The sequence below is a fragment of the Castor canadensis genome, chromosome 1 (assembly GCF_047511655.1).
Source record: "Castor canadensis chromosome 1, mCasCan1.hap1v2, whole genome shotgun sequence".
Taxonomy (NCBI): Eukaryota; Metazoa; Chordata; class Mammalia; order Rodentia; family Castoridae; genus Castor; species Castor canadensis.
The window spans coordinates 24,267,057-24,292,700 of record NC_133386.1 but is presented as its reverse complement, the minus strand read 5'-3'; the positions used below and the strand labels follow the sequence as shown (position 1 = coordinate 24,292,700).

General features: G+C 34.6%; 1 long non-coding RNA gene across 1 annotated transcript in view; it reads left to right on the top strand.

The window, feature by feature from the left end:
• The first annotated feature begins 799 nt into the window (after window positions 1-799).
• Window positions 800-25,644, top strand: part of LOC141420674 (uncharacterized) — a 59,577-nt gene continuing 34,732 nt past the window's right edge. The window contains exon 1 of the long non-coding RNA XR_012445198.1: window positions 800-849. This is a non-coding gene — a long non-coding RNA (uncharacterized lncRNA). The remainder of the gene's footprint in view (window positions 850-25,644) is intronic.

Sequence of the window (25,644 nt, the reverse complement as noted above, 5' to 3'; positions counted from 1 at the left end):
AGCCCCTGAAGAATGAAATAATAAATTAGATACATCAAAGCTTCAATGTCAAGACAGGCATAATATAAACATTCTAATTCCAAAAAAGATAAATAGGGAAATTGAAATATGAAGTTCACCCAAAGCAAGACGGAAATCTCCCAGTCCTTGACAACAGCATTCTATTGTCTGTAGTCATAATTTTGACTACTCCAAGTACCTGAGATAAGTGGAATGATACAGCATTTTTCTTTTTTGTGGCTGGCTTATTTCACTTATAATGTTGTAAAGGATCTTCCATGTTGTAGCATGCCAGAATTTCATTCCTTTTTAAGTATGACCAATGTTCTATTGCATGCATTTTACGTTTCCTTTTTCTGTTCATTTGTTGATGGGTATTTGGGTTGTTTGTACATTTTGGCTGTTGTGAACACTGCTGCAATGAACATGAGAGTGCAGCTTTCTTTTCATAACCCTACTTTCAATTCAATTACCTATAAGTGGAATTTCTGAGTCACATAGTAATACTATTTTTGTTTTAAAGACCTCCTGGGCTGTTATTCACAATGGCTGGAAATTTTATATTCCCACCAAAAGTATATGTGCCATTTCTCCACATCCCTGAATCCCTTGTTAGTTTACATTTTTAAGTGGCCATCCTATAAATCCTATATATCCTGATGATCTGAAGCAACATCATATTTGGAATTTTGGTTTGCATTGCTCTAATGGTTAGTGGTGTTTAGTATCCTTTCATGTATCTAATGGTCTTTAGAGAAATGTCTATTTAAGTTCTTTTTCCATTTTTATTGGGTACTAGGACTTGAACCCAGGACCTTGCACATGATAGGAGAACACTCTACCACTGAGGTAAGTCCCCAGGACTTCCTTGTCCATTTGTAAGGAAGTTTTGCTGCTGTTGTTGGTTTTTAGGTGTTCTCTATATATTTTGAATATTCATCCCTTAATTATCTATATGCTATGCAAATATCTTCTTCCATTCTGTGCATGGTATTTTTACTCTGTTGACACTGTCTTTTGATGCACAAAGTTTTAAAATTTTCATCAAGTCCAACTTGTCTTCTTTTGTTTATTTGTTTGCTACCTATGTCTTTAGTGTCGTATTCAACAATTCATTGTCAATTCCAATCTACATTTTCTTCTAAGATTTTTATAGTTTTATGCTTTACATTGAGATTTTTGGTCCATTTTGAGATATTTTGCATTTTTTTAGTAATTAAGATTTTATTAAAAGTCTTAAGTGAATAATGTATTTTTGTAGTGTACACACGTGAAAGGAGGATTTTCCCTGGTGAAAATAAGCTGATAGTGACAGACATATAGAAAGCTTTATCCTTAGTTAGTACCTTGAAAATGCTTGGCATACTGTAAGTGCTAAATAAATGAGTCAGAGCTCTGGGATTGGAAATTTCAAAAACTTCTTTCTCATCAAATTTTCACTTCTCACTCTTCAGATTCCAACTAAGTACAAGGCTATTTTTTTATTATTCATTTATTCACATGTGCATACATTGTTTGGGTCATTTCTCCCTCCTGCCTCCGCCCCCACCCTCTTCCCCCCTCCCCTTCCCCTCCAGGCAGAGCCTGTTCTGAGCTTTTCTTCAGTTCCATTGAAGAGAAGAAATAAGCAATAATAAGAAAGACATAGCATTTTTGCTAGTTGAGATAAGGACAGCTATACAAAGAGATTCCTAGCATTGCTTTCATGTACAAATGTGTTAAAACCTAAGTTGATTAATCTCTAACTGATCTTTACATTGGTTCCTGATCCCCTTCTCATGTTGACCTCTGTCGTTTTAATATTAGTTAATATTAAACTAATATTAATGTCGTTTAATATTAGTTTCTGTATTAGTTCCTCTAGAGTGGGGACATCAAATGCTTTCATGTTTTGGGTTTTCTATCTAACCCCATACCTCCCATATATGTTCTCCCCTTGTCATGTAACCCAAGTCCTACAACATTGCTGTATTTGTCCTAGATTTAAAGACCACATATGAAGGAGAACATATGATTTTTTGGTCTTCTGAGTCTGGCTAACCTCACTCAGAATGATGTTCTCCAGTTCCATCCATTTACTTGAGAATAATAACATTTTATTTTTCTTCATGGCTGAGTAAAATTCCATTGTGTATAAATACCACATTTTCTTGATCCATTCATCAGTAGTGGGACATCTTGGTTTTTTCCATAACTTGACTATTGTGAGTAGCGCTGCAATAAACATGGGTGTGCAGGTGCCTTTGGAGTTGTAAGAAGCCTCCAATTTTTTTTTCCAGAGTGGTTGCACCAGCTTGCATTCCCACCAGCAGTGTACAAGTGTTCCTTTTTCACCACATCCTTGCCAACACATGTTGTTGGTGGTGTTTTTGATGATGGGTATTCTAACAGGGGTGAGGTGGAATCTTAGTGTGGTTTTGATTTGCATGTCCTTTATAGCTAGAGATGGTGAGCATTTTTTTAAGTGTCTTTTGGCCATTTGAATTTCTTCTTTTGAGAAAGTTCTATTTAGTTCAGTTGCCCATTTCTTAATTGGTTCATTGATTTTGGGAGAGTTTAGTTTCTTAAGTTCCCTGTATATTCTGGTTATCAGTGTTTTGTCTGATGTATAGCTAGCACATGGCGTTAAGTAAAGAATAACTTTATTGTTTTGCATGTGAATAGTCTGTTCTCCAGCACCATTTGTTGAAAAGTCTGTTCCTTTCCCTTTCAATGGTTTTGTCACCTTTCTCAAAAATCATTAGACCATTAAGGTTTATTTCTGGGCTTCCTATTCTTTTTCATTGGTTTATATCTCCATATTAATTCCAGTACCACACTGTTTTGAATACTGAATCTTTGAAATAAGTTTTGAAGTCAAGAAGTGTGAGTTCTCCAGCTTTTCTCTTCTTTTCCAATATTCCTTTGACTATTTGGAGACCCTTAAGATTCTATACAAACTTATGGGTGGGCCTTTCTATTTCTCAAGAAATGATATTTTGATAGGGATTATAGCGAATCTGTGAATTGTTTGGGGATAATAATGACATTTTAACACTTAGAATCTTTTACTCTATCACTAATTATGTCTACTTTAATTTCTTTCAAAAATGTTTTGTAGTTTTCTATGCACAAGTCATTTATCTCTCTGGTTAGATTAATTCATAAGAATTCCATCCATTTTGATGATATTGTAAATGGAATTTCTGTTGTAATTTCCATTTCAGCTTATTCATTGTTAGTATATAGAAGTAGAACTGATTTTTGTGTATTGTTACTATATTCTTTATAGCTTTTTTGGTGCCTCATTTCCTACCTTATTGTAGCCTTTTGTGTTCAATTGATTTTTTTCCTCTAGGGAAATGTTTTAAATTCCTTTCTTATTATCCTCTGTGAATATGCCATAAACATTTTCTTTGTGGTTATCATAGGAATTACATTTAACATCCTAAAGTTCTACCACTTGTAATTAAATGTATACCAGCTGAAACTCTGCTCTTCTGGTTCTCATTTCCCTTGATTGTTGGTGTTATAAGATTCCACCTTTATTCATTATGTGCTCCAAGACATAAACTAATAACTCTTTTAAATGCACTAGTCTCTTAAATTATGCCCAAAACAAAATATAGACTCACAAATGAATGTTACAATGCTATCTCTTATAGTGCCTATTTGTTTGCTTTGAGACCTTTATTTCTTCAAATGAGTTTAAGTTACTGTCTGATGTCATTTCATCTCACCATACAGGACTCTCTTGAAATTTCATTCAGGGCATATCAGTGGTGACAGAGGATCTTTCTCTTAGGTGCCTTACATTCTGTTCACTTTTTCTTCAATCTTTTTTTTTCCTTTTGTTTCTCAAATTAGATAATTTCAATTGCCCTAACTTCAAGTTCATTGATTCTTCTTTCCAAATTACATTTTTTTCAGTTTGAGGGTTTTTTAATACTTTGTTTTTATTACTGTTGTGCTGGGGGTACATTGTGACATTAACAAAATTTCTTACATATGTCATAGTTGAATTCACCCTCCAACATTCTCCTTACTCCCCCTCCCCTCATTCCTGGAATAGTTTTCACAGGTCTCATTTTTCAATTTACATACATGTGTACAGAACCCTTCTACTCTATTAACCCTCTGACTCCCTTTTCTTATAGTCTCCCCCCTCCCACTGGTACCTATTCCCCAGACAGGATCTGTATTGCCTTCCTGTTCTGTTTTTATTAAAAAAAAAATGGCATTTTTGTTTGTTTAAGCTAGCTATTCAGGGTGTTTCATTGTGACATTTTCATGTATATATGTATTATAACCTGAATTTGGTTCATCTCTATTTTTCTCCTTTTTACCCTAGCCCTCTTCTTATGGTGATTTCAACAAGTTTAACAATTCTATGTTCATTCCTGTAAAGGCCACATGTTTTCTCTCATATGTGGAATAGAGACCCAATACAAATACAAGCAATATTATGAAAAACAGGTTACGCTAAGGGGAAGCAACATATGAGAGAGGGAGGGTAAAAGAAGGAAGTTAAGAAGGTGAATAAGGATGTACTTCCAAATCTACATTTTAATTTCTCTAGTATCATTTACATTTCAGTCACTGTTATTTTCATTTTTTTTTTAATTATGAAACTATCATTTTTCTTTTTATTTCTCATGTTTTTTTTTTCTTTTTTCATTTTTCTTTTATTATTCATATGTGCATACAAGGCTTGGTTCATTTCTCCCCCCTGCCCCCACCCCCTCCCTTACCACCCACTCCGCCCCCTCCCTCTCCCCCGCCAATACCCAGCAGAAACTATTTTGCCCTTATTTCTAATTTTGTTGTAGAGAGAGTATAAGCAATAATAGGAAGGAACAAGGGTTTTTGCTGGTTGAGGTAAGGATAGCTATACAGGGCATTGATTCACATTGATTTCCTGTGCGTGGGTGTTACCTTCTAGGTTAATTCTTTTTGATCTAACCTTTTCTCTAGTACCTGTTCCCCTTTTCCTATTGGCCTCAGTTGCTTTAAGGTATCTGCTTTAGTTTCTCTGCGTTAAGGGCAACAAATGCTAGCTAGTTTTTTAGGTGTCTTACCTATCCTCTCCCCTCCCTTGTGTGCTCTCGCTTTTATCATGAGTCACTGTTATTTTCAGCTGAATAATTTAGTTTGGGTCTTTTTTTTTAGATTTTCTATCTCTTTATTGATATTTCAATTTTATTCATAGCACTTTGATCTTTCTCCACATATTATTTTAATGGTCTGGGATTATTTTTAAGTTAATTATTTTAAGGTCTTTGTGTATTAGACCTGACATCAGATCTGTATTAGTCAGGATCCTCTGCAAGAACAGAACCTAAAGAATATTATATATTTTATTATATGTATAGTTATTAAAGGGATTTGTTAGATTGACTTTCATGATTAGAGGCTGGATAGCATGCTAGAGAAACAGATAATCTGGTAGTTGCTTAGTCCAAGAAGCTGAAGCCTTGTGAATAGAGGGACCAACAATTCAGTCCCAGTAAGTGCTGATTGACCAGAAGTTCCCTGAAGGGTCACTGGTGTGAGTCTGTTTTGAAAGACTGAAGAAGTTGGAGTTTGTTCATTGGAAATGGATGGCAGCAGCAAGGGATGCGTCTGCTCAGGAAGAGCTTGCAGGTGCTAAGTGTATTTCTTCTTCTTCACTTTTGTTCTGTCCTTGCCCTCAGACAATTGAATGGTGCTGTTCACATTCCAGGTCAGTCTTTGCTCCTCTGTTACTGTGCCACACTTTCATAGACATGCACAGAAAGGTTTTACTAATCTCCTGGGCATCTCTCTATCCATCTGAATTGTCAACCAAGGTTAACCATCACAAAGACTTTTTAATTTTTCTTTTCTTTTTCTTTTGGCACTGGGAATCAGTGCTAGAACCTTACACATCTAGGCAAGTGCTTCACCACTGAGACATATCCCCAGCCTTCCTCTGGTATTTTAAAAAGGCAGTGTGTGGATTTATTATTTGATTCCCTTTCAATGAGCTACATTTTTCTGTGTTTTTGTGTGCTTTATAATTTTTGGCTGGAAACTGAACACCTAAAGTTAACAAGTGCTAACTCTGGAGATCAGATTCTCCATCTTATCTAGAGTTTTCTTTTTTGGTTACTGCTTTTGTTTGTTGTCTCTTATTATTTATTTTTTTAGTGGTACTGGATTTAAACTCAGGACCTGGAACTTGTAGGTAGATGCTTTACTACTTGAGCCACACCCCACCTCTTTCTTGCTTTAGTTGGCTTTTGGATAAGGTCTTAAATTTTTGCCTGGAGCCAGCTTAGGACTGCAATCATCATACCTATGTCTCCATGAAGGTGTATTACAGGCATGAACCGCACACCCAGCTTATTTATTGAGATGGGATTTTGTTACCCTTTTCCATGGACTGGCTTTTAACTGCCCACCTCTCAGGCTTTTCCTCTGGACTAGTGGGAAATATAGGCATGAACCACAACATCCAGTACAGTTTATTCTTTACTTTTATTATTATTACTGTTGTAGGTTGTCTTAGAGTTGAGGATCAGCTTGAATGTAAATTTCAGGTCTTCTAAGTCTTTTCACTTTTTCATTGCCACTGAATATTTTTCACCAAGGATACAGTTTCTTTGGGTGTCCTAGTTTTCCTGTCTGACTCAACAGGGAGCAAAAAAGCAAAGGGAACAAAAGGGTTCAGGCCCTTTAAGTTCCCTGGAAGTCATTTTAATCAGAGGGAAAAAGACTTGCAACAGAGAAAGGGATATAACAACAAATTCCTCTTTTCATTTCTGTCATCAGAATCAGAAGTTTGTGATTAGAGCACAGATCTAGGATTTTGGAGAACTGGATCCCTTTTGCCCTCTCTGGCTCCTGTAAGCCACTGGCAAGCTACTCTAGGAACACATGTATGGCTGCTGGCCTTGTGGCTCTGGGCCTGGGATGGTGAGCCACTATGTCTTAAATGGTGAACTTGGTCAAAATTAACTGCCATTTGTTACCCAAGCCTTTCCTGGAAGTTGTAAGCCTTCAGTAGACCCCCGAGGCCAGAAAACAGTCAGCGTGCACTAGATGTGTTCACTAGCGCAATTGTGGTCTAGGTGGGGAGACAGATTCTTTGCGCTGCTGACTCCCAAAGAACATAATATTACTGTCTTTCCTTTTACTCTATTGTCCTCATCATTTAATCATTATTTAAATTTTCTATTGAATTGAGAAAACTTTCTAAGGTTTTATTATCTCCTACTGACCGCTGTCTTTTGCTCCTTTGTGGACTCTCAGTCTTCTAGTCTAGGTTTACTGCTGATATTCTAGGACCCCCTTCTACTGTTTTCACCATGTTTGGATTTATGATTTCTTATGCCCTGTTTATTTTAGCTAAGTCCCAAATTTCCTGAAGAAAATGGTAATTATGAATAAAATCCTCAAGGTTACACACATGTACAGGAAAGCAATGCGAGTCAACTCCCTGTATAGCTATCCTTATCTCAACTAGCAAAAACCCTTGGTCCTTCCTATTATTGCTTATACTCTCTCTTCAACAAAATTAGAGATAAGGCCAAAATAGTTTCTGCTGGGTAGCAAGGGGGTGGGGGGGAGAGGGAAGGGGCAGGGGGGTAAGAGAGGGGTAGGGAAAAAGGGGGAGAAATGACCCAAACATTGTATGCACATATGAATAAAAGAAAAACAAAGTGCATATTTTTGTATGGACATGAGTTTTTCATTTAAAAATTTTAATTGATATATAAAAACAGAAAAATCATATGTGTGGGAAATCATGTGATATTTAAATACATGTATCATAGTATAAAGTCAAAATCAATGTAAACATATATTTTCTCAAATATTTTACTTTTTTATAGTAAAAACTTTCAAAATTCTTTCTTCTAGTCCTTTACAATATACAGTACATTACCTGTAGTCACCTTACTCTGCAAAAGCACACTAGAATGCCTTCTTCCTATTTAACTATTTCTTACCCATTTATCAGCCTTTCCTCATCCTAACCTCTTAGTACTCTCCCCAGCCCCTAGTAACCACCATTCCCTACTTCTATGAGATTAGCTTTTTTTTGTTTTGTTTACATTTCACATATCAATTAGATCATGTGATACTTGTCTTTCTGCGTTATTTCAATTGCTATAATGATCTCTGGTTCCATCTATGTTGTAACAATTAATGGTATTTTATTCTTCTTATAGCTGAATAGCTTTGCGTTTTGTATAGCCAACCACATTTTCTTCATGCATTAATGACTTGGTGGATACTTAGATTGTTTCTTAACCTAATAACATTGTAATAAACATGAGAAAGCAGATATCTCTTTGACATAATTATTTAATTTTCTTTCAATGGACAGCAACTTTCTGGTTCATATGATAATTTTTTGAGGAATCTCCATACTATTTTTGATAATGGCTATGCTAGTTATAGCCCCACCAACAATGCATGCATGTTTCATTTCCTACAAATTATTGCTTTTTATTTCAGTCTTTTAAAATTTTTTTTGGTTTTGTAATACTTTGGATTGAGCTCATGTCTTCACTCATGCTAGAAGTACTTTGTGGCTGGGCTATACTTCCAGATCTTTTTGTGATATCCATTCTTATTAAAATGAGGTGTCATCTCATGGTGGCTTTGATTTGCATTTCCCTGACTATTAGTGATTTTAAGATTTCAAGTATAATATATATAGATATATATGCACATACCTATCTCTCCCTCTCTCTCTCTCTCCTTCTCTTTCTCTATACATATATATACACACATATATATTGACTTATTGTAAGAACTTTTGCAAATGACACAATATACCCCCACCCAATACAACAATAAAAAAATTTGGGAAGAGACAAACAAGTGTAGAATATAGACGGTAAAGTCTATGAACATTTATATACTAAATCTCACTGTGATTAAAATTTTTCTTTCTTGGTTAAAAAAAAGAATGTTCTTTAATATACACCTGTTGAACAGTTGTATATCTTCTTGGAACATTCTACTTGGGTATATTTCTATTTTAAAACCAGGTTATTTACTTTTTATTTTTTGCTATTGGGTTCTTTGAGTTGCTTATTTATTTTGGATATTAACTTGCTTATCAGATGTATAATTTGCAAATATTTTCTCTCATTTCATTGCTTGTCTCCTCACTCAGTTTCCTTTGGTGTGCAGAAGACTTTTAGTTTTATGATATGATCTTTGTCTGTTTTTGCTTTTCTTTCCTGTGCTTTTGATATCTTGCCCAATATTCCTTGCTCATTCCAATTTCCTGAGGCATTGCTCCATTTTCGTTTAATAGCTTCATAGTTTCAAATCATTCATTTAAGTCTTTAATCCATTTTGAATTGATATTTGTAACTAGTGCTTGATGGAATCTAGTTTCATTCTGCTGCATGTGAATGTCCAATTTTCCCATCACTATTTATTGAAAAGACTGTCCTTTCTTTAATGCATGTCTCAGAAACTTTGTTAAGAATCAGTTGGCAAGCATTCTACCACTTGAGCTCTGCCTTCAGCCTTTATGTGTGTTTTTATGCCCATAATATATTATTTGGTTATTACATCCTTGGAGCATATTTTGAGATCAGATATTGCAATGTCTCTCTCTTTGTTCCTTTTACTTGAGGTGACTTTGGCTATTCAGGGTTTTTTTTTTTTTTTTTTTTTTGTGATTCCACACAGTTTTAAGGATTTCTTTTTTTTAGTTCTTTGAATAATGTCATTGTTATTTTGATAGATTGCATTTAATCTGTAGATTATTTTGGGTAGTATGCATATTTTAACTAACCATATTGATTCTTACAATCCATGACCATGAGATATCTTTCCATTTTTCTGTGTATGTGCATCCTCCTTTCATTCATCAATGTTTTATTGTTTTCATTGTAGAGTCATTTGCCTTTTTTTGGTTAAATTTATTCCTACATAATTTTTGCTAGATAATATAAAATGGGATTGCTTTCTTTGTTTCTATTTCAAATATTTCACCTATCATACATGAAACTTGTATCCTGAAACTTTGCTGAATATATCTATTTGTTAGGATAGCATTTTTGGTGGAGTCTTTCTGGTTTTATATAAATAAGATTATATTATCTGCAAAGAATAGCAATTTGATTTTGATTTTCTCTTCCTAGTTGAATGATCTTTATTTCTTTCTGTTATGTGACTGGAAGTGTTTTAGTACTTCTAGTACCATAGTGAATAAAAGTGTCAAAAGTAGGCATACTTTGGAAACAAACTTCTTTTAACTTTGGAGCATTATGAGTTCATGGTATGGTAAGAGTATGTCACAGGAAACTGACAAAATGTCCTCTAAAGTGAGTGAGCCATTTTGTATTCCCATGAAAATGTGAGTTCCTGATGCTCTTCGTCTCCACATCTGTATTTGTCAGCTTTATAGATTTTAGCCATTGTAATAAATACCCAATGCTATTTCATTGTTTAAATATACATATCCTGTCAACATACGGACATCTCTTCTAATGCTTCCTATCTGTCTACCTTATTTGGAGATGTCTGTTCAGATATTTTGCCAAATTTTAAATTACATGTGTTTGAGAGGAAACTGAAAGAACAAAACATTTTTAGTGATTTTTGCAAGGGGTTTGCTATTTTCTTTAAATTTAACGAGGTATTACTAGGTGAATGTTTTATTTCTTGCCTTTCATTTACCTTCTTTCTATTAGGTACACACAATAGAGTCCTTTAATATATAAACTCATGTCCATGAAAAACTGTGTTTGATTTCAGAAAATATTCACCAGTATTACTCCACTGATTGTAGTCTTCTGAAGATCATATTGGGTGCTCATATGCATTTTTGCATTAATCATTTATGCCTTTTGTTAGATCCCTAATATTTTCTATTATTTTCTTCTACTTTCAAAAGAATTTCCTTTAATTTACCTTCCTGCTTTATTTTTTCATTATTCCCTTAGTCTTACTTTCCACAACTTTTTGCTCTTGTTTTGTAAATGTAATATCTTTTGTAATATATTGAGGTATAGTATTTATGGTGCTTTCTTCTAAATTCATATTCTTTGTTACAAAATTAATTTTCTTTCTTCATCTTTTCTATTTCTCACCTTGTATACAATTTCTTGAAATGTTAGGTGGTGTTATTTTTCTATTTTGAAACAAATGGAGGCAGTAAGATCCTGATTAAAATTCTTAGTATGTGGGTAGAAAATTTCAAATGGCAGATGTAGTTTTATATTAATGAGAGATTCAGGAATTATTATAATGAAACTAAATGTGGAAACCTTTCATTGAGATGTTCATCACTTTTTGGTAGTAGTTACAGCAGGAAATTTACATAATGAGAATTTCAGTTATTTCCTGTTTTTAGCCCTTATTTCACTATTGTAGGGGGAATTTGAAAGTTTTGAGTTCCTCCAAGGAACAGAAGGAAAAATTTCCAAGCTATTACCACTTCTGTCCTGTTCATTGTTTTCTAATATTTTGAAATACATATTTGTATTTTTTTCTTATTTATATCCACATTCATCTATCTGGACATCAATCTATCTCTCTGTCCATGAAAATTAGGAGTCTCAGAATCAAAGAAAAGAGATGAACAATGTAGCTTACTCAATTTATTTATCTGTGAAAATTTCTGAGACTAGTGAGCAGTAACAAAATAAAACTAGTTTCTAGGAGAAAAAAAATCAGAAATTAATTCTTAATATTTTAATTAATAATTAAGAGTTTATTCATTTTGAGAAAACCATGCTCCTCTAACTTGCAAAATCAAGGCAAGACTGTTTTATGACTTACTGAGAAAGTATTAAAATATATTGTAAATATTTATTGTGTATGGTACAGAAATAAGGAAAATGGTACATCTGTTTAAGGAATGGTATTTGTATCTTTTCCAAACATCTATATTGCTTTCTATAGAGTGCAAGGTATTTATAAGTTGAAAAGAGAACATCTCAGTGTGAAGAGTACAGCAGAAGACACAATGAAATTTTTGAAGAACCATTCATGTGAGAATTTTGCTTGACTGGCTACAGTCATGTAATATTGCAATGTTGTTATCCCTCCATCACACACACACACACACACACACACACACACACACACACACACACTCCACAATGAATGCATACTCACTCTTCAACTCCATCATTTGCCTGGGCAGACTCCACTGGAGCCATCAGTGACAATGTGAAGATACCACTTAAGTATCTTAGGTTTCTGAAAAAAGCAAAGATCAAATGTAAGGTAAGAAAAATGTTATCCCTGTCATCTGGTACTTTAAGACAAGTCCTCACCATGACATACTAAAGAGGAGCAAATGCTTATCTGAAAAAAAGTTTCATATCTGTATACCAGAGAACTCTAAATTATCACCTCTAAGTGTGAGTGTTCATCTACACCCACTTGCTGACTGTGAACAATGTCCCATCTCAATCCACCCCCAATCAACATTCTTGTTTCTGTGTCAGTTGTCAGCTATAACAATTAGTAAATAAATAAATTGTTATATATAATAGCATATCATTATATATAATTCAAATTTGTACAATGAATTTTGCTGAAGAGGTAGCAGCTCACAGACCTACTTCTGCCAGCATGTTGTCCATATTAATGGCCGGGGTTTTCTAAGAAACACATACTCTTTAAAAATGGATGCATTGCTAATGATAACAAAGAACACGATATTATAGTTTCTCTGAAAAAAAATTTCTAAGCACTGGAGAGTTGAGTTGGGAAGATTTCTCAGCAGCAACTTGTAAAGTCTGTCACATAGTGTTTAATACTTACATAGAAGGCTGGCCTCCATTAAAGTGGCTTCCATTTGAACATACTTGATTAATATCTCACTGTTTTTGGGACATCTATCCACCTTCTGTTATGTTGTTTTTTAAAAAGGAAATAATGACAATAAAACAAAAGAGAAGTATTAGAACTAATAACTAATAATAGGACCACTGGATGCCAATAAAAAATTGATACTAGGCCAGGTGCTGGTAGCTCACACCTGTAATCCTGGTTACATGGCAGGCTGAGATTGGGAGGACTGTGGTTTGAGGCCAGCCTGGACAAAATTTTATGAGATCCATTTCAACCAATAGCTGGGCACGGTGGTGTATGTCTGTCATTCTAATGACAACTGGAAGCATAAAATAGGAGGAATGTGGCCTAGCCTAGCCTGAACAAAAAGCAAGACCCTATCTCTAAAACCAGAGCAAACAGGACTGGAACCCTGGCTCAAGCAGCAGATTGCCTATTTCACAAATAGGCAATGAAGCCCTGAGTTCAAACACTAGTACTGCCAAAATAAAAGAATTGATAAGTTTCATACCTTATATGACACGATGGAATACCAGTACATACCTGTGAAACATTGTGCTCAAGAAACAATTATAATGAGAAAACTCATATATTGACTTTGAACCTCTTATTTAGACAACTGATACTAGGACCTTCAATCAAATTTGGAAATACACGTCAAATCAATGTTTTTTGAGATAGTGTATTTATTGGGGCCACAAAGTTTCACACATTTCTTGCTCAGAAATCACCAAGCTGAACAAGGAAAGCCAGGTGCAGCTGGAGGAACTGCAGGCAGAATTCTTGCCATAGTACTATGAAATGAAGCAGCAGGTCCGTGATATTGTGTGTGAGCTGTTGTAGCTATTGCAGCTTCTGCAGGCACTCAGAGTGCAGTGATTATGGTTTACTTCCGTTTCCATGTTACATATCTCATACAAGTATGTTCTGTAGCGTGCTCTAACCAAGAATCATACAAGGAATAACAATCTGCAGAAATGTAGCTGCAGTTTAGCTAGGCTGATACAGGAAAAAAAAATCTAATTAGTAATAATGAAAGTTTGCAAATTGCACATCACGTGCCTGCCCTCCTATTTAGATAGTTGTATAGTGAGCAGTGGCTGAGTAATTAAAATCTAACCATCAAAGTTGTCATTACCAGAGTCCTGCTCTCAGATGTGAAGTCAGACATGGTACTTCATTGCATAGCACCCTGTGAATTCCTGCACTTTATCAGCTGCTAGTGATTGTTTTGATAGCAAAGCAATAAAAATATTCATTTTATAGCTATAAAATAAGTAAATAAATAAGGCACTTTGTTTATAAAAACTAACAAATCCTTCCTCCTTCTCCCCAGTCCTTCTGTATTCCACAAAGCCCATGGTATCACCATAAATTACCTCAACATTAAAGAGACAGAAATTATCCTGTGTGAGTGTATTTAAGAAAAATACTATGAATGTGTATAGAAATGACACATGTGCAAATGAAGTGAAAGGAGTTTGGTTTTGATCTAATGGTTTCATCGATTTTTCCTAAGCAGGATGGTAATTACCTGCACAGAAGCCTAAAATAATGTGGCAGTAAGTTTCAAGAGTTATCATATTAAATGAATATGTTATTTGTATTCTATATGGAAATCAGCTGTGTGTTTTGACTTTATGCATGAGGCTTGGACCCCCTGGGTATCCTGAGGGGAGCAGACACAGCTGATTTCTTCATTTGCAAAGCAGAAGCCTGACAGTCACAGATGTGAACTGCTCCAGCTTTAGGTCTAAAAGCTGCTTTGTGAAGCCAGAATTCAGGCAATTAAACCAATTCCCCTCCTGGTAGGCTGGTAGTTAGCCAGGGCACTGTCACTGCCCACATTGCTCCAGGCAGAGGGTGTGGTGAGGTAGAACACCTGAAGTCACTTGTTTGGAAGAGAACAAAGACTCAAAAACTGAAATTTTAAGGAGTTCTCTTTTAAAATCATTTCAGCCCTTAACTTTATATTTTACAGTCAGATAAAATATAAAGAACTCGATAAAATCAACAGTAATCATGTGTAACTTAAAGTTACCAACACATTCACTATGCATTGCATATTGTATGCTATATTAATCACATATCATACCTTGATTTTTACAAAACAACCAAGAAAAGTCTACATCACTGTTGTTATTTCAATATTATATAACTTACATCTGTAAGTTACTATTTCAATCTCAGGGTCCATTTTAATATTTTCTAAGCAAACAGAACACACATGAACTAATAAGATAAGTATTCAATTTTACTGACATCTCCAGCACAACTTTCTTGGATTTTGCAATGTTTTTAGAGTATCACTTATAAAACTAGTACTACCCTGTTTTAATTTATTCATTAATTTAAGAGTTTCTAGCAACTAACAATCTGCACTTAGCTTTTTAATTTTATGAAGTCCCATTTGTCCATCCTTTTTCTTAGTTGCTGAGCTGCTGGGGTTGTATTGAGGAAGTCCTTGCCTATACCTATTAGTTCCAGAGTGTTTCCTGCTCCTTCCTGTACTAACTTCAGAGTTTCAGGTCTGATATTTAGGTCCTTGATCCATTTTGGGTTGATACTAGTACAGGGTGATAGACTTGGATCTAGTTTCAGTTTCTTGCAGATGGATAACGACTTTTCCCAGCAACATTTGTTGAAGAGGCTGTCTTTTCTCTATCATATATTTTTGGCACCTTTGTAAAAAATGAAGTGGGTATAGTTGTGTGGATTCATATCTGGGTCCTCTATTCTGTTCCACTGGTCTTCAAGTCTGTTTTTGTGCCAGTACCATGCTGTTTTTATTGCTTTGTAATATAGTTTGATCAGGTATTGTGATACCTCTACCATTGCTCCTTTTGCTGAGTATTGTCTTGGCTATTCGTGGTCCCTTGTGTTTCCAAATAAACTTTAGGGTAGATTTTTCAATCTCTGTGATGAAAGTCATTGGAGTTTTGATGGGAATTGCATTAAACATGTAGATTGCTTCTGCACAACAAAAGAAATGGTCTCTAAACTGAAGAGACCACCCACAGAGTGGGAGAATATATTTGCCAGCTATGCATCAGACAAGGGACTGATAACCAGAATATACATGGAACTTAAGAAACTAAACTCTCCCAAAATCAGTGAACCAATTAAGAAATGAGCAACTGAACTAAACAGAACTTTCTCAAAAGAAGAAATTCAAATGGCCAAAAAACACATCAAAAAATGTTCACCATCTCTAGCCATAAAGGAAATGCAAATCAAAACCACACTAATATTCCACCTCACCCTTATTAGAATAGCCATCATCAAAAACACCCCTAACAACAGGTGTTGGATAGGATGTGGTGAAAAAGGAACCCTTGTACACTGCTGGTGGGAATGCAAGCTGGTGCAACCACTCTGGAAAAAAAATTAGAGGCTTATTAAAAATCTAAACATAGATCTGCCATATGATCCAGCAATCCCACTCCTGGAGATATACCCAAAGGAATGTGACACAGGTTACTCCAAAGGCATCTGCACACCCATGTTTATTGCAGCGCTATTTACAATAGCCAAGTTATGGAAACAATCAAGATGTCCCACTACTGACAAATGGATCAAGAAAATGTGAGATTTATACACAATGGAATTTTATTCACCCACAAAGAAGAATGAAATTTTGTCATTCACAAGTAAATGGATGGAACTGGAGAACATCATTCTGAGAGAGGTTAGCCAGGCTCAGAAGACCAAAAATCCTATGTTCTCCTTCATATGTGGATTTTAGATCTAGGGCAAATATAGTAATGTTGTTGCACTTGGATCACATTACAAGGGGAGAGCACATATGGGAGATATGGGAATAGGTAGAAAACCCAAAACAAGAAAGTGTTTGATATCCCCACTCCAGTGGAACTAATACAGAAACCTTAAAGCAACAGAGGTCAACATGGGAAGGGGAACAGGAACCAATGTAAAGATCAGTTAGAGATAAATCAACTTCGGTTGTAACACATTTGTACATGAAAACAATGCTAGGATTCTTTCTGTATAGCTATCCAAACTCATCTAGCAAAAACACTTTGTCTTCCTTATTATGCTTATGTCTTCTCTTCAACAAAATTAGAGATGAGGGCAGAACAGGTTCTGCCTGGAGGCAAGAGGGGAAAGAGGGAGAAATGACCCAAAAAAATGTATGCACATATGAATAAATGAATAAAAAAACCCCACAATCTGCACCTAGCATTTTGCCAAATTTTTGAAAGAATAGTTAAAATTATGTATATTCCCTAGTCTAGAAATACTAGTTTGTGTTCTAGATGAGGAACTAAAGGAGGAATAAAGATTGAGTAGCCATTTTATCAAGAATGTTGCTAGGTGCATGTTTACATTATTACTGAATTATTCCAAAAAGATTAGACAGAGAGTATATTGTTTCCTTAGAAAAGAGAAGACCAAAATCAAAGTTAAGGCACTTCCTCTAAATGGAGCAGCTAGACTAGGAACATCTTCCCTGTTCTCAGGATGCAGAGAAAAGGCCAATGCATACACATATATATACATGTACACATGTGTATACATATATAACTCACACGTATTCCTTCTTTGTCATGCACTTCACTCTGTACTTTTCAGGCATTGTTTAGTTTTTTATGACAATCCTATAACAATTCCACATTAAAGTCAGATCCTACCATATTTTTCTTTCTGTGTCCAGCTTATTTTACTTAGCATAATGTCCTCCAAGTTTGTCCGTGTTGTGGCGAATGAGAGATCTCCCTTGTTTAAGGCTGAATAATATCCCACTGTGTGTGCTTACCACAGATACCTTATCATTCATCCCTTGCCAAACATGCAAGTTGTTTTGATTATCATAGATATTATGAGTAATGCTGCATTGAGCATCAGTGCATCATGTTTATGAGTCAGTGATTTCCTTTCCTTTGCATATGCATCACAGAGGGATTTCTGGGTCATATTCCATTTATAAGTGATTCTATTTTTAATTTCTTTAGCAGCTGCCATCCTGGTTTGCATAATGACTACACCAAACTTGCATTTCCACCAGTGGTATAGAAGGTTTCTGTTTTGTCCACACCTTTGCTAACATATTATCATTTCACTTTTTTTTTTTTGGAGTAGTGGGATTTGAACTCAGGATCTCACACTTCATAGGCAGGCATTCTATGGCTTGAGCTGCATCTCCAGCCCTTTTTGCTTTGGTCATTTTTGAGATAGGGTCTTGTTTATGGCTGGGCCTGCCTGCACAACAATTCTGCTATTTATGTCCCCTGCGGTAGCTGGGATGACAAGCGAGCACCACTGTGCCCAGCTATTGGTTGAGATGGGAGCACAGGAGCTTTTTGGCACCAGTCCTCATTTCACTTTCCTATTCAACTCATTTTTTTCAATGAGGAAAAAATACAGATTAATTTATGTTGTCTAAAATCTCAAGGCTGGTATTTGGTCGAGAAGGAAATTAAATCTCTCACTTCAGGATTGTGCTTGTTCCAAATATAGATGTCTCATATTTCTGAATGCATTCATAGAAATTTAAACAACACACAGGAAAAAAATCCATTTTTCAAGACAATAGGCTAAAAATAATTTATAAAGCAGTAAAAGTGTACTAAGCCCTTCAATACTGGCTACTAAAGTAAGATACAGCTTGATGAGTTCTTTTTCCATTAAGCTTTAAATAGCACTGAACTTTGAGAGTTTTCTTTTTTCCTTTTTTTATTGGTCAATATTCTTGTAAACAGAAGCTTATGTGAAGTTTTCAACAGAAGAAAAATATTTGTTGCAAATAGGAAATATGTAGAGTAATGTTGTGTTACTCTAAATGGTCGGGAAAAATTATCTCAAGGAGAATCAAATTAAATATACACATCACTATAAACAAAAGAAGAAGAGACAACAGGCTTACTTAAAATATTTTTTAGTCAAAAAAATTTTACTCACTGTGATCAATTAATGCACAAAGAAGTATGACAGCTAATGTTTAATACTAATTCAATTGTCCCATAAGGATTAAAAATTGGATAAATAGTACTAATCTATTAATTACTATTAATAATTAATGATCATAAATATTCAATCCTACCAGAGGATAACTCTGTTGCCTTAATTTCAATTTTCTGTAAAGAAAAATTGTGTGTATGTAGTTATTTTCTGCTCTAGGAGCTGGAGTTTAATTCCATGCACACAAAAGCCTTACCCACCTCCATGAGAGTAGGTGAGATCCTAACCAGTAGACTCCTCACTTATAAAGAACAGAGTAGAGAAAGGGAAAAGGTAACTGTACAGTGAAGAATCTTATGAAAAACTTCACTAACTAACCAAGGAATGAACCAACTACACACAATGTTGAAATTAGTCGGGAGAATCACTCGACTTTGTTCTTCTGTATAATTATTTGGACTGGGTTTTGTTTGTTAGTTTGTTTGGCACTCTATGTAAACTTTATCATAAATATGTCAACTCTGAAAAATAACAGGATTTTGATAAAAATGCTTTGATATATGGAACAACATGTCTCACTCCAGGACTGGGAGGGGGGTGAAGGAGAATGATGGAGGGGGTGAATTAAACTATGATATATTGCATGAAATTTTGTAAATTTCACCATGTACCTCCAGTACAACAATAATTTAATACAAATAAAAAATACAGAAAAAAATTGAGATTTTCTACTTTATTAACCTTGAGTTCTCCAATCAAAAAACATAGAAAAATCTCTCGATTTATGGAGGTCTTTTGTTTTTTTGGTCAATATTTATAGTTTTCTACCTATATGTTCTGTACACATTTTGTTAAATATATGCCTACCTATTTCATTTTTATAGTAATGTGGTACTCCAGTAAATGATATTAGTTTTTTAAATTTCAAATGTCAAGTGTTTATTTTTGTGTATGCATATATATGTACAAGCACATATATGGATGATACTCTATTCTTATTGGTTTCAGGAACTTTTTGGTGAGTTTGCAATATCCTATGAATGCTGATTCGTGCCATCTATGAATGGAGCTTTATGCCTTAATTTCTAATTTTGACTTTTTTTTTTTGTAAGAGAGGCTCTCCCTCTATAACCCAAGCCTACAACCTGCTATACAGCCCAAGCTGAGCTCAACTCTGGTTCCATCCTCCTGCCTCATCCTAACAAGTGCTGAGATGTCACATGTGTGCCACTGCATCTAGCCAATTTATCCTTTTCTTTTTTCATTTTGCCTATGTGGGCTACATTCAGGTCAGGAAATCAATACAATATTGAATACGAGTGCTGAAGTAGGCAATATTTGCCTTGTTGCTGATTGTATGAGGAAAGTCATCAGCCTTTTATTATTAAGTATGATGCTGGCTATGGGTTTTTGGTAGTTCTCTATTCTTGGTTTGCTGACCTGTTTTTTTTAAATCATGAGTAAGTATTGTATATTGTCAAATGTATTTTTGCATCAATAAATATGATTGCGTGATTTTTTTTCCTTATTAGTTTATTGATAAAGAAATGGTTGATTTTCAGTTGTGAAACCAGAGTACATACCTGTCATAAAACTCTCTTGATAGTAATATATAATTTATTTTACACACTTTTTGGGTTTCATTTTCTAATATTTGGCTGAAAACTTTTTGTTGACATTTTCTGTTTATATTTTTTTCAGAGTTTTTGGGTCTCTGTTCATAAGAGCCTCTGATCTGTTGTTTTCCTTCTTTTGGTGCCTTTATCTTGTTTTAGTGTTAAGGTAATGCTGGCCTCTCTGAATGCATTAGGAAGCATTCCTTTGGCTTCCATTTTGTGGAAATAGTTGCAGGAACTTGGTATTATTTCTAAAATTAAATGTTAGGTAGATTTCACAATGCAACCATCTTTTCTTGATTATTTCTTTTTTTGGAAGGTAATTAGGCACAGATCCAACTTTTGTAACTAATATGAAGCTCATTATTTATTTCTCTTTGTGTGAGTTCTGGTAGTTTATCTCTTAATGGATAATCCATTTCAACCAAATAGAGTAATATTTGTGGATCTAGAATTCTTCATAGTACTTCTTGATTTTCTCTTAATGATTGTGGGGTCAGTAGTGATAACCTCTATTTCATTTGCGTAATAATAATGTGTGTCTTACCTCTTTTTATTTTTTGGTTAGCCTGGCTAGAGATTTACCAAGTTCATTGGTTTTTGGAAAGACCTATCTTACAGTTTCATTGATTTTATATTTTTTTAATTTTGTTTCATTCATTTCATATTTTAATTTTTTCTACTTTTTTTAGCACTGAATTTTTCTTCTTTCTCTAACTTGTAAGCTTAGGTTGTTGACTTTAGTTATTTCTAGATTTCTACTGTAGTATTTAATGACAGCTCACTCTAACCATTGTTTCTTGCATCATGTTTAGAGGCAGAGGTTAAAAGGTATTTAGGATTCCCATGTATTCTTAGAGAATTGATTTCCTTCTCATCATATATTGCCACTATTTATACCTATTGCTTATGTGTTCTTGTACTCTGAAGTCTGCTTTGTCTGAATTTAATATGGTTCTTCCAGTTTTACTTAGATTTGTGTTTGCATGGTATAACTTTCTCCATCCTACTAACTTTAATCTACCAATTTATTTATTTGCTTTTATTAGTGGTACTAGAGTTTTGATCCAGGGCCTTGCTAGACAGACACTGTACCACTTGAGCCACAAGCCAACCCTTTTGGCTTTGATTATTTATGAAATAAGATCTCTCTTCCTGGGCTGGCCTGCATGATCTTCTTATTTATAATTTCTGCATTGCTAGGATGACAGGTGTGTGCCACCACACCCAGCTTTTATTGGCTGAAATGGAGTTTTGTGAACTTTTTGCCTGAACTGGTGTCAACTGTGATCTTCCTGACCATTTCTTGTTGAGTAGCTAGGATTACAGGCTTGAACCACTGTGCTGGGCTTGAGTCTTTTTATCTAAATTGATGTTATTTTTGTTAGCAACTTATTTTTCTGCTCTGACAACTTGTCCTCAAAATTGGTATATTTAGACAATTTAAAGTTATGGTGATTACTGATATATTTGAATCAATACCAGCCATGGTTTTAAATGTTTTATATTTATTGACAGGAGTTACTTTCTCACCTGCTCTAGTTTTAGTTGACGAGCTTTTATAGTTACTTTTCTCTTACTTGTCATAGCATATTACTTTTTACCTTTTAAAAGTTTCTAGAATTTTCCCTAAACTTTACATTATACATTTTAGTAGTTAATGTATATTTTTACCAATCTGAGTATTCTTTCAAGTAATCATATTTTGTGTTATGGCATAAGACATCATGCTTAATTCTTCTCTTCAATCCTGTGACACTTTTGTCATTTATTTCACTTATTGATAAACTGTAATCATCCAATACACTCTTATCATTATTTACATTTCAGATCCATTAAGAGCAAGTAAACAGAAGACTTTATTTTAATTTCAGTTATTTCTTCTCAGAAGCTTTGTGTGCATTTGTGTGTGTGTGAGTTTGGCACGTGTGTTTGTGTGTGTCATGTGTGTGTGTGAGATGTGTGTGTATAGCTGCAAACATCTCATCCATATCAGTTTCCTTTTGTTTGAAGAAAATATTTTGACATTTCTTGCAGATTAGATCTGCTGGTAATGAATTCCCTATTTCAAGTTTTATTCCTAGTTCTTTTTGAAGGATAATTTTGTTGACTATATTAGTGTAAACAGTGGTTTCTTTATTTCAATAGTTGTGTTTAATGGGTAAAATTTTCCTTCTATTCTCCCCATTACCTAGTTTCTGAAATCTAATGAAATTTGTATTCGTACTATATTCTTAGTCCTTTATAGGTAGATTGTTTTCTTCTTCAGGATTCTTTTGAGATTTTTCTCTGCTACTGGTTGAGTGCACTTTAAATGTGCTGTCCTTTAGTATAGTTTTATGTATATTTATTCCATTTGATGTTTTCTGAAACTATTGAATCTGTGTTTTTACATCTGTCATTAATTTTGGAAGATTTTAGCCATTTTTACCTTAAATCTTTCTTTTGCCTTGCTCTTTATTTTCCCTTCTCTTATTTCAGTTGCATATGCTATCACTTTTAATTTTTTTTTCTTACAATTCTTTGATGTTCTTGTGAATTCATTTTAACATTTCATTTTGGAAAGTTATGATAGACATATTCAGGCTCACTGATTATTATCTTGAGCCTGCCTATGAGAGCATCAAATGCATTCTTCATTTATTAAATATTTTTAATTCTACCTTATTATTCAGTGCTTTCTTTAGAGTTCTACTCTCTCACCATCTCTTCTTGTATGTTGTCTACTATTTGTGTGAAAGCTCCTAACATATTATTAGTAGATATATTATCTGCAAAATGTTTCTAATGTCAATGACCTGCTAAAGTCTGGTTCTGATGCTTGATTCTTCAGACTACAGCTTTTCTTACCTTTTGGCATGATATTTATTTACTTACGAAACTAAACGTGCTTTATTGAGTAACACGAGATGAAGGAAACTGGCACGTGGTGTGAGGATTGATGTAAATTTGGCTAGCGGTTGAGCTTTGTTCAATGCTTGCTATAGTCATGTGTGCCAAGGGCTTCAGACTCGTCTAATATCCTTGCTTTTGTCTCCCCTCTTGACTTCGAATGTCTCTAAGTACTTCTCCTCAGAAAGAGTCTGTGTCCTGTGGCTCTGTAATCACCATTATTAAACAAGGGCTTTGTTGTAACTGTAGTAAGGTAAGGGAAGGACTATATAATCTTCTAATTAACCTCAATCTCTTATTGCTCCTGTGTCCCTGGCCTGTGACCTTCACAAGTGTTCCTTCCTGCATGTGTATTTTTTTTCTTTCTTCCTTCTTCTTGAGACTTGAATGCCAGTGGAGTGACAGGAATGCCTTTCTCCATAGTTCTGGGACATGACTTTGGAAGAGTCTTTCTCCATAGACAGAGTAGGCCTTTGTTGTCGAGAAGACAACAAAGATTACACAAAAGATGCACAAGGATTACACTTCTCTTCCTTTTGCTATAACCAGGGGGAGATCTTTCTGGATTTTTTCCATGTAAATAACTTGGCATATGTTCAGAAGGGAAAACCCATAACAGAGTTAGACACTCCTAAATCTTACATATTCAGCTGCTAGCAATTTGACAAAATTTTCACTTAGTGATGGAGATGTAACTCAGTGGTAGGGCACTTGCCCAGCATTGTGTGAGATTCTGGGTTTGATCCCCAGCAGTAATATACATGTGTGTATAATAGATTTTATATATTTAATTATTATATTGTGTAATATATACAACATATATGAGATATATTACACACACACATACTCACATTTTTTTTTAAATATGGTCACTCAAATATTTCTTCCAATTTATGGCTCCAGTAACTTCTATACCAGGCAGGTAGATTTTATATATGACTCCCGATTCACCTGTCTCTCCAGATTTGTGGGTGACAGTTTGCCCAGGAATTTCAGTTCTCTAAAAGTCCAAGAAAAGTTGTGTATTTTCATTTGGTTCAAGTTCTTCTTGTCAGAGAGGCAGGAGTGATGATTTTTGAGGCCTTTTATGCCATAGCTGAAACTAGAGGGTCTCGTGAATGTTATTTGATTTCTGGTTTCTTTCAGAGTTATGGCTTCCAACAGCTCTTAATTCGAATAGGAGGGAGGTATTGAAGAAACTTCTTTGCTAACCAATTACATTCTTTCCTTCTAAATTGAGATCTTTTCCAAAGAGAATGAATGATGTTCAGAAATGGAGAAATGTGATTTTTCTTAATTGCTAACTTGACGGGAAATGGATGTTTCTGTGAGCTGATTGCCATGTGTGTCTTTGAACTGAGAGTGAAGTCCTACCCTGAATGTAGATGGCACCATCCACTATGCTGGAGGCTCAGCTGGAACAAAAAGCCAAGGAAGAAGTTTGTGAACAGGCACTTGCTCTTGACTCTTCTTGACTAGGTCCATGTTTTTGTTGCAGCTACTTCTCCAACATCAGATTCCAAATTATTCAACCTTTGAATGTAGACTTGTACCAGCAATCTTCAGGGCCTTCAAGACCTTCAGCCTGGGACTGTGATTGGTTCTTTTAATTCTGAGGTTTCCTGGACTGAACACTTACTGGTTTCTCTAGTTCTCTAGCCTGCAAATGGCCATTGTTGAGACTATTCAGCCTCTGATCATGTTATCCCATCTAAAAACATCCCCTAATAATTATGTTTGCATTCTATTGGTTCTGTCCTCCCAAGAACATTGTTTAATACAAGTGCTTCTTAAACAGTTTTCTGCCATGGATCCTGAGGAAAGTATGAAATTCAGACTCAAGATGAAGCTGGGCATGTTGAGGGGCTATGAGAAAGAGAGGGTAACTGAAATCATAGTGATAGCCTAAGGCTTAACACATGGCAAGAAAGATGTAACTCTAGAGTGTTCTGGAGATGTTAATTTTAAAACTTCTCTTGAATTTTTTAGGGGGTGGAGTCTTCTTTAATCAACTTAATTTTTTTCAAAGAATAAAATATTCATAATTTTAAACTATATAAAACAGGAAAAAAGATATGAATGAAATATGATAAAAGACAATAATAATAACCTTGGAATATTCTTTTTTATTAGTGAGTCACTTCTTCAAATGAGCACTTGTAGTATAATCAGTTACATATGAAAGCAATATTTTTAACATTGAAAGTTTTAATTAATACTGTATACCCCCATTCTTTAAATATTAACATTTTTGAAATACTTGATTAATTATTCTTTTGTGTTCACTATGGAAATATTATTATTCAGAACTATCTGAGAATATCTTAGTGACCCAAGGCCCTTTTATCTCAAGACACCCCTGCATATTATCCAAAATAACAAGAATATCATGTTATATCTTTCACAACACAATTAACACTATTAGGAAATAATCATTGTACAA